This window comes from Saccostrea cucullata, unplaced genomic scaffold (genome assembly GCF_032062105.1).
Source record: "Saccostrea cucullata isolate Sc308-1 unplaced genomic scaffold, CSIRO_AGI_Scuc_v1 ctg42, whole genome shotgun sequence".
Classification (NCBI taxonomy): domain Eukaryota; kingdom Metazoa; phylum Mollusca; class Bivalvia; order Ostreida; family Ostreidae; genus Saccostrea; species Saccostrea cuccullata.
In genome coordinates this window covers 388229-399384 of record NW_026932910.1, presented here as the reverse complement: position 1 = coordinate 399384, position 11156 = coordinate 388229, and positions in this window count along the sequence as shown.

The following is an 11156-nucleotide window of genomic DNA, read 5'->3' as shown; positions in this document are numbered from 1 at the left end:
GATTTTCAATCTTAAAAAAAATGACAAAACGAACAACAAAACCAGCGGTAGTTAATTCTAAATAACATGATGTTTTTTATAGCAATAACCAAAAAGGTCTCTTTAATTTCATTCTAAATAAAATTTGATTTTTATTGCTTGAAGGCTTTACAATTTGTTTTTATTCTTTTCCCCTTTCGTGTTTGAAGAAGATAAAAGATCAGCCGAGGTTTGCCGAAAGATCTCGGCAAGTTTACGGAAATGACCGAGCGACAACCGTGGTAAGGCTACTGCCAGTAAAAAGCTAATGCAGAAATACAAAATCAAGAAATTCACAAGTCAGAATAATACGTTGTGATAGGTATAGATTAGTTTACTGTTTTAAGTTTGTTGCTAAAGACGGTAAGCTTTTTTAAAAAGCTCTACTTGTTCGGTATTTTACTATTGATGCTCTACATTTATCGTGCTTGACATCTAAAATTATACGCATTCGTGCGTATTAAGTGAAATTTTGGATAAAAACTTTCAAAGTTATATATATATAGTTATTATTTGGTTCAGAACACCTGGCAAAAGTATATTAATAAGAGGCTCAGTTGCCTTTATATCACCTGAGCACTGTATATTGTATTTATTTATGAATTCTTACGGTTGAAATGCGTTTTAAACTTTACCATAATGAATCCATTTAACAAACTGACGTTATAAAAGTTTTGCTATTCTGGGAAAGAGTTTTGCCATGTAAACATTTTCCGTCAATTAATCTCATTTTTTAACAAAAATTATAAAGATTTTTACCTAACTATATTCATGTCAAAATTTGATCCTCTTTGTGGCCCTGCTTGTAAATTATAGTCCCGTTCATATCAAGTGGTTGGTCTTTGTTTTTATACTGATTTCAACTACGGAATGTTCCATCGACCTGATTAATATAAAGTGGTCACGGTGGATGTGACCGACCAATAGGGGATGTTTACACCTCCTGGGCACCTGATTCTACCTCTGTGCCACGATTACATCTTTTTTTTCACTTATTGTTTGTAGTTGTTTTTATGAAATTGAACACTCTTCGTTATCATAATCTTCTTCCTTCTTCCTTTTAATTGATGTTGAGAGTATGCAATTTACAAATTTTTTTTAATTTCGATCGTGTAAAACCCCCTCTTTGTGGCCTGGTTCTACCCTCGGAAGTTAAGTTGAACAAACCTGAATCCACACTACCTTAGGATGTAACTAGTCTTGAAGCTGTTGTTCTACACATATACTTCACGTATACATATATTTTCATTGAAGACTTCGATCCTCTATTGTGGTCTTTGTTCAATCTTTTTTTTAACTGTAAGCGGTAGGAATAGGATTTTGAAACTATTTTTTTTCATTTTAGCAATATACCTTCAATCAATTTCAATGGTAAATACTCTTTTGACAATGACAAATCTAATTATAGAATATTTTTATGTTGAGAATAAGTCGCGCACAGTGATAAGAGCGTCTACTCTACCGTAAGGAGTTGATCCTTGCGTCGCTGGTTCGAATTGCTCTGCGAGACGTAGAGACCAGTCCGAAGGATGAGACCGTATAAACCGAGGTCGCAGTAGGTGCTGGCACGAAAAAGATCCCTAATTGCTCAATGGCCGTAAGTGTCGAGCGTAGGTCAAAATTTGCAGCTCTCCACCGGCAAGTGATGGCTTCACCATAAGTAAAAAATTCCTGAGAGGGACGTTATATAACAAAGGAACAAACACATAAACTGAGAATAGGCCTACATTTACTCGAGACAGAGTGATTTTCTACCTTCACAAGTAAAAAGTGCTTTTCTGTAATGCCACAGTGACTGATCAGTGACTTTAATATTGACCTTGACCCATTTTTGAAAAAAATATTTTTTATTTATCTTTTAAAGAGCAAGTCTAATGCCTTTGACATGATAGTTTTACAGAATTTACAGAGTGAATAACTGTGTTATCATGAAATATCAAATTTAATCTACTTAAAAACCCATCCTTTCTTCTTCTAACTATGATTCTGACAGAGGACATATTTCAGAAAGTTTTCCAAATTGTTTTCCAAAGATCCTCAGGTGAGCATACGAGCTATGAATGACAAAGATATTTTATGTCACTTGGAACACTCTAGTTTACAAATGAACAACTTGATCCCTAGAGGATGAGGGTGACAGAGCTTAAAACAAGAGCATGAATTCCTACCTCAATACTCAAGGCACGGTATAATTCATAACAGCAAATAGACTGTCTACAGGCAATTGTCGCACAAATTCCCCTTGGGTACCTCTCGAGTGAAATGACCATGCAGATCTATTTCCTTAATCTGCTAAGGTTATGAATTTTTAATTCAATCACCAGATTATACTAGAAGTGATAAAGTTATAGGACCAATCTAGTGAATCTCGATAATTATTTATAGCTCCAGTTTATTGACTCTGTGAGATAGCAATGGCCCACGTACAAAAAAAGCAAGGGAAAACAAATATTTATGTAGTGAAATCAACAACAGTAATTCCGCGATGATGGAGTGATGGTCTCTCCATAAGACATTTGTTTTACCATCATAAAGAACTTCCAGAAAGATGACAGGTCCATGTTAATGCGGTATGCACTAATCGGCGAGTTTGTCGGGTTCCCGGGGTGAAGAGGATCAGCGGCCCGGGGTTATCGACGTTGGGGAGCATCAGATAATTACCCCACACACGGGAGGCAGCAGTAAATAAACAAAGCTATCCGTTAACTTGTTACTTTTATCATTTGATGTCCATCAAACTTTCAACCTACCGAATGCCAATTACCTGTGAACGAGAGATGAACCTGCATATATGATCAGGCACCTCCCGACTATGTACATGTGTCATTCATGTTAATATGGAATCTCGCTGCGGATTCTGTACGCTAAAGGCCGCTGTCCGTGCCATAGTAAGATCGTATCTTGTTTATATATGTCGGCAATCCGGTGATTATAAATATAGATAAATTGGATATATTTGTTACTTGACGTTCATTAACAAAAAATAATTTCTAGTGTCTTCTTTCTACTGTTAATGTCGTGGAATCTTTCATATAGATAGAACATTCTATCGTTAAAATGATATTGTCCTACGGACCCGGTTTAACAGAGTATGCTCTAAGACCCCCAAAGAACAAAATTCTTGTGAAGAGATGTCCAACTTCAATTTAAAGTGGTTAGAGTATACGCCAAACGATTATATCTTCTTATCTGGTCTTTTGACAAGCGAATACTTTGTCAAAGCGCTCCCTATGATCTGTGCGCTGAATACTCGATGATCACCCGTGGTGCGCAGTGGTTGGTGCACAGAGTAAGGAGTTGATCCTTACGTCGCAGGTTCGAACCGCCCTTCAGATGATACTGTTTAAACTGAGGCCCTGTGTTGCAGGAAAAAGGTCTATGTACCAAGTACAGTAACAAGTAACACGACGTACATAGGATAGCGTAACATTGCTGCAACATAAGTATTTACAAACAAAAGAGCTTATCTTTAGGTAATAGGTTGATTATGACATGGTTTATTGCATATTCGCTAAGCTGATTTGATCGACTATAAAAAAAAATGTGGCAGACCTAGCGGCAGTAGACATATTTATAAATATCATAAGTGGGGAAGGAGAATTGAAAGTGGGTGGTAATCCAACCCCCAACCCCCCCCCCCCAAAAAAAAGGGGGGGGAAAGATAAGTCCCAATTTGCAATGACAATTTTAAGTACACATGTATCTTTGCCAAATTAAAAAAAATTGTGGAAATAACGAACAGTATTCGAGCTCAAAAGTCCATTAAACGACAAAATAGCAAAGCAAACACAGACCTCCAAAAAGTGAGCTGTTGGATCAGGTGCCATGGAGGAGTGAACATCCCCTGTCGATTGGTCCCATCAGAGGTGAGATCAGGTGCCAGGAAGGAGTGAGCATCCCCTGACGACCAATCACACCGCCGTCTGCTCCTTTGTCATGGTCGGGAAATAACGGAAAAATCAATGGACAACTCTGTGTGTGAATAATGGCCTAACAATCGGTATGGAAAAAAGTCAGTCAGCATTTGACTTCGTGATAAATTGTATTTGCTAGAAGGTCATTGTATCGACCATAAAACCTACGAAATGATGACTTTAAAACAAGGCTGCTACGGGACCTCGGTGTATAAGGTCTCATCCGAAGGACGAGTCTCCTTACTTTGCGACTCTACAGCAGACGCTCTCACTACTTCGCAACGCGGGAGACTCTTTTTCTAGTAAAATATACAAGTATCACTATGAATCAGACGTGTCAGACTCTGTAGTATCTTTTATTTCAAACTCATCGTGGTCCATGCATATAGTGTCGACATGAGAATGGAAATAACTACCGGTATTGTTAATTGACAATACGTCAAATATTTTTTTTTAAATTTTGATGAAGGGTGTTGCTTTTTTTACTAAAATTAGAAATGTGTTTGTATGTTGTTAAACGTCCCTCTTGAGATTTTTTTCCTCGTGTGAAGACACCATTACATGTTCTTGCCGGTGGAGAGCTGCATATGTTATTCTATACTCGGCACTTACGGCCATTGAGAGGTGAGGGATCTTTTTCGTGCCACCTACTACGACACGGGATAAACATAAACTATACTCCTCTAGCACTTTTGGCCAGACTTGAATGTTGTTGCACCCAAGATGACAACACTAAGATATATAATTCTCTGCATCGGATTTTTCCTTGAATGATGTTGCCATGGTTATTAAAAATAGAAATTTCTGTGACATTATCTTAAAGGCTTCTTCTCCGAAGTTTTAGTCTGATTGTAATAGATCTATTACCACATCAAAAAACAGATCACTTTTCTATTTATCAAGTACAAGAGCAATTTTCTCTTCTTTTGTTGTAAGAATAAACCAATAGAGCTACAGTCTCGCCGAAGACTTTTGGTAAATTTAACAATTAACAGAAAGAAAATACATAATTTCAGAGAATGACAAGTAGATATGCAACATTTTTTGCTCCGTATAGGATAACATATGCAGTTCCGTGACGATTAAATCGGTAATGAATTCAAAGGCAATTTCAATTCAATAAATTTAACGACTTATAGTCCGAAATATCTGACGTTTTCCAGGCTTCTTTAAGATTTTTGTATTTTACATGCCAGGAAAACGTCAGAACCGACGCCATTACGAAAACTGGAAATTTCGCCGTCTCAAACTCTTGGTTGTGAAAATTGTTGCTTGGCATTGTCCATGCCTCCCATATTGGATACTGAAAAAGTTTGGTTAAAATTGCTTCTTATAAGGCTTGACTATTTTTCTATACTTTTTGAAACTGATTTGAAATTCGTTGTCAGTAGTAACATAAATTAAGAGAACTCAATGTAATGATGTTGTACTTTTCATGTTCCTATCAAAAATATAATAAATAAATAAAATTGTGTGAATAATATTAAAAGACTAAAGGGAAAAACGTTTCTGCTCAGAATACCAATTAAACTTGTAATTGCTGAAACGGGATATCAACGATCTACGAATAGCTAATTTTATTTCTGTACTTCATGACACTTAACAGAAAAAAAAATTAATTAAGAAGAAAAGATTGATTAAAAAGAAAGTGAAGAAGAAAATCAAAAGTGCGATTCTATCATACTTATACATGATTTATTCTGTTCTTGGAAATATAGCGTGTTATAGACTTAAAGTAAGTACATTTTCCTATATTCGGTGACTTCGTGGTAAACATCGGAAATACGAAAACATTTTCTTCCCTCAATATAGGACAGTTAGATGAGTTCAAAGATGAGGAATTTTGATTTACAGTTCATTAAATTAACATTAATTTATATAAATCAGGGCGGTTATCAAAAGTAGGCTACAAAATGACAGGTTTTTGCGATATTTTTCATTTTCGGAGCTTCAACTTTTGCAGCCAATAAAAGCTAATTTACTTAATTGATTTAGCTTTCTATTTAACAGAAAAATTAATGTCAAAGGAAAATGCAATAGAATTCGGTTGCAGACATTCTTTCAGCAGATTCTAAGTTTACAAAATCTTTTCCTGTCATGCCATAATTTTTAATTCGAAATATTTTTCAGCCACCGAAGAATTCAAGGTTTCATTTTCTTTCCTTCTTTTTGTAAAAAAAAATCCCCCAGTATTGACGATTTGTTAATCATGCCAGAATGTCAAAATCAAATTAGCTCTCTTAACCACTTAATGATATTTACTCTGGTTCTTAAGAAAACAAACCGATAGAAAACGAAGCTCAGCTGTTAGATATTTACAGATTTTATATACTAGTACCACCAATATCTCTTTTATCGTCTTCAGCTCTTGAATATATGTGTAAAAATATTGATTTAAGTTGAACAAATAATATCAGTATTAAAATATACGTTTAAACTATATCGTAAATGAGTTTAATAACGTATCAACAACTTTCTGTAATTGATAGGGTGAATTTTGTCTCATAGTTCATTTTTGGAGAACTATAAAATTAATCCTTTTTAGAAAAATTAATGAAATCCATTTTTTTCTCCGATGATTCATTAATTTCTCTATTAAGTGGAGAGAAGAAATTCTAATATGTCCAGCTAAATACATAGAAACACCTGCCCATGGTGACGCACGTTTGTTACTGGAAAATAGCAAAGTTATTTATTAGAAAAACCGACGGAGAAGATATGAGAAGTAATTGGGAGATATTAGACCTAATCAGCAATTATGGGCCACCTTTATATCCCCGCGGACATTTCGCTTGTTGCAGAAAATCATCAGTTCTGCTCGCCAGGATGTTCAAGATCAGTCATTTGCAACCAGTCAAATTGTTTTCTCACAACCTTTCTTATGCGATAAGAAAATGCATTTCTGAGAATTTGATTTTGGTAAAAGACCTTGCTGGAATTGTCTTGTGTAAAAAGGTTTGAAAGTCCTGTCGTAAATATATATCACTTATTTTCTGTTATTTCGAATTCCGATCAAGTACATGGGGTTTTATTGCGTGAATTAAGTGTTTCCAAAAACAAATTTATAAGATTTAAAAGCCTGATGTTTTTATAATAGAAACTCCTGATTATTGGTTTAAAACCACAAAAAGTGAGAAAATCGCGTAATAATACAAGATTTAAGATTTAGAATGTCTAAGAGTGCAAATCACTCAAAATCATTTCATTTGCTTTGCAGTTTTATCAAATCATGTGAGACATGACTAAATTCAATATACGATGAAAGAACAACATGCTCATACCCAGGTAATAAATCTATATTTCTATTGGATTAATGTGTAAATTGTCATCAAACCTCAAAAATTAGTTGTGCATACTACATAAATTACAACAAGATGTATGCATTAAAATGACGTTCCCCATTACAAAGTGTTAGTCATTTTAAGCAACAAAAGGGAGTCAACGAATAATTATATATTTCTATAGAGTGTTCTTGGGAACGCAAATAGCATCATAAAAGAACGGTGGTCAGCTTTTAGAAAACTTCAAGCATAGAAAAAAAACACTGATAATAAAACCGACAGAATAGTTATCGTATAAAATTTGACCATTTAAACAGAAATATGAATTTCTAACCAAAAGAGCTAAAATGAATGCATTTGAAATCATTTTTCATTTTATAGTCGTTCTAATATAATACCCGTTTAAAAAAGTCTCCTCAAATCTACAATAAGTCTTTTGGAATATGAAATATCAAAACCAAACCTTACAGATCTGAAGATATAGGACAGAGTGAGACAGACAGACGCTGAGTAAAGTGATCCCCAACTCTCGTTCTGTTGTGTAACAAGCATCGAGATGGGGATTTTCACAGTATAAAGAACGGAATAAAAATTTCCATCTCCGTCGAATGGAGAAACGAAATGCGTGTTATAATGCACGAGACTTGTTTTGAGTTTGTCATGGAATGAAGTATAATAAAGAATTGCAGTTGATAACGTTTTTTTTAAAGAAAAAAAAGTATGGTATATTTTTTAAAATCCAGAAAAGTTTTGACTTTTCAAATTTTGAAGTACAAAAATATGTACGATATTTTTGTTCTTCTGATTATCATTAAGTTTAAGAGTCTCAATAAAATGATGCTGTTCTTTGGGGGCCCCCTCCAGAAGCTGGTCAGGGACAGAGGTGGATGGAGAGCCCTTGTTACTGCCCAAAGATGACAAGGTCAGTAAGTACGTTAATCTGGCGGGAAAACAAGATTTCGCGAGAAAACTAAAAGCAACAATAAAAGAAATAGATATACTTGATGTATTGTACGTAAAAATTGAAGAAAGGGGAAGATTATTAAAGTACAAAAATCTAATTAAATCTAAATCTGCCATATCTTTTGATTTCTTTTAATTTTTTTTTTGTGAAGTCCATTAATTCATAGTTCCCAAGCTTTTTTGTGCATAGTAAGCTCTTTGTAAATGATCCGCAGAATTTTCAAAGGTTTCTCTAACTTAAAATATGGGGATATTCGTCCTTATCATGTTCATTTTGCACCTCGCTGCCCCTACTCTCGTACGGCAATCATTTAAGCATAAAAGTTTAATATAGGAAATGCAGTACTAGTGATGTTATTCTATGATATTGACCTATAAGCTCCTGTTCGCGAATCAATCAGCTCCAAGAGACATTTCTCTTAATCAAACTTGACGTTCACTAATGATGTACAGGGGAACAGGTGAATATATTACTTCCGGTACAACTTGACTCGAGGTCACACCGTTCCATTTCCAGAAATATCCAGTTATAAAAAATAATCTCGGGATATATTAAATATATTTAATTAACAACAAACAAGATACGTGTATAATTATTTTGATTTATTTCTTGAGCTGTTAGATGATTAATAGAATAATACATGTATCTATTATAAAGACTGACATGAAAATTTCGTCTTTAATCTTAATTTTAAATTAGGAGGAAAATAAAATAAAAGACGTAAATACAGGTGGGATGTTTAAAAATAATTTTGTAAAAATAACCTTGTTCTGTCAATCATAGTACACTGCTTCTACAAGATCACCATTGTCTTTAAAGACGAAAAGAATTGGAAGTTAAAGAATTTTTCACGCCTCTTCATTATTCCTCAAAGAAATGAAAATTATTTATTCATAAACAAAAATCCTTAAACAAAGAGTTCACAGTCTTGAGATCCAGTAATAGAAATGTTATCCTCAGATCGACCTAATCAGTGGAAATAGATATGCATAATTAACAGACTAAATATAATATAAAAGTCCCTCTTCTGTGTCCCGGGTTCGGCGAACCCGATCCGAAAAAAAAATAATTCTGTTATTATATCTAATGTAATCATGAAATACAATTATCTATAGATCTTCCTGACTCATAAGTGTTAATCACATTGTAGGATTTCATATTCATAAAGTTTTCCAATTCAAATGGAAATTGTGCGGAATCGCCTTAAATTTTCCAATATCAGAAGCAGCGCTAGCAATTTCCCAAGACTGGCAGACCAGAAAATGCTTAGAACAAATGACAATTTTATCTGTGACCATAATTTTTCTTCGGAATCAAATTGGAACTTTCGTTTTCGCTCTCCATCAGTCTCGACTTGACAAGTTCTTCAAATAAATTTATTTCTATTTTTGTTGACACGTCACGATATCTAACTGAACTGAAAAAACACTAGACATTCAAAGACAGAGCCTCTGTATTTAAGCTGAAGCAATATATATACATTTACATTGTTACTTCGTATTAAATAATATAATTATATTTTCTACATGTTTATAAGTGTTATGTATAGTTTTTATATGTCAGGAAGAACAGTCAAATTAAAGTATCGAATTCAAGGTTCATAACTGCGTTTCTGTTAGATCAACTGTTCCAGTTTAATTTATTCACGTAAATATATAATTCTAAGACGGTGGAATAGAATATTATACTGACATAACTATACATGTATATCTTTCTCTCGATTCAGAAATATCTATATCATGACTATGTATAATTTGCAGTCGGCCTGCATGGCCAAAACAAAATATTAACCTTCATGTTTTTTTTCTAAATTAAATATATTTTTTCCAGCACAGTTAGCATTAAAATTTTCGAAAAGCCAATGGATACACAAATGTACAAATGTGTATTCTACTATGGTGACATATTTCTGCCCCCTACATGCAAGATAAATTATGTCAACATACCTGAAAAATATCAACATGCACTTGAAGATAATTATGTTAACATGCAAGAGAATTATGTTAACATGCAAGTTACCAATCTTATCAAAGAATAGTAATTTTAATGACATCGCATGTTAAGATAATTTATCTTGCATGTAGGGGGCAGATATATGCTATAAGTATGTTTGTTTCGCTGTACACAGAAATTTTAACCTTGCCGATTAAGTGGATTTTAATCGGTTAGATGTTCATACTTAATATGTACATATGTAATTTTGGTGACAAGTCTTTTCTTTGGATACCAACGTATTTAACCTTGGATTTTGACCCAGGTTTAACGAAACTTTACTAATCTTTAATATCGTACATGTATTTCTATGTAAAATTTTGATCCTCTACACCTGTTGTGCCCCCGCTCTAAAATAATAAGACAAGATGTAGAATTTTTTTTTTACTCTGAGAAAAATGTCTTTCTTGAATTACATAATTATTGATTTTTTAAAAATATTTTTTTTTTCATATTTCAACCCAGGGGATTCTTTAAAAAAAGTATTGCAAAAACTAAATATTGACACCTGAGAACAATTATGTACGTCATCAAAGTTTATCGAACACTTTCTTCATATGTATACCGGTATGACGTAGTCTATGAATGAAAGTAAATCCTGTAATAAATTATATGTATACGCATGTATATGTTCGGTTACTGATTTATCTTGTACAAAAACTGTCAGACTAAACCTTTGAATAAAGGACAAGAGAATTTCCGGTATCAACGACTTTCGATAAACAAGAATTGTCCGCCATACTTACATGTAATTGACAAACGTATAATTTGCTGCATTTATGTTCTTAAGTACGAAAGGGTCACAACATCAGTGCATAAAACAATTAGTGACCAAAGTATTTCTCAGAACGTAAAATCATAGTTTGGAGGGACATATCAATAAAACAGCTGCTTCTTTTCATCGAAGATTATCTCTGTTCATTTTGCAATTTTGCCATCTATAAGAGATTTTGTTTGAAGATGATTTTGCCAATGACAAGGAAAATG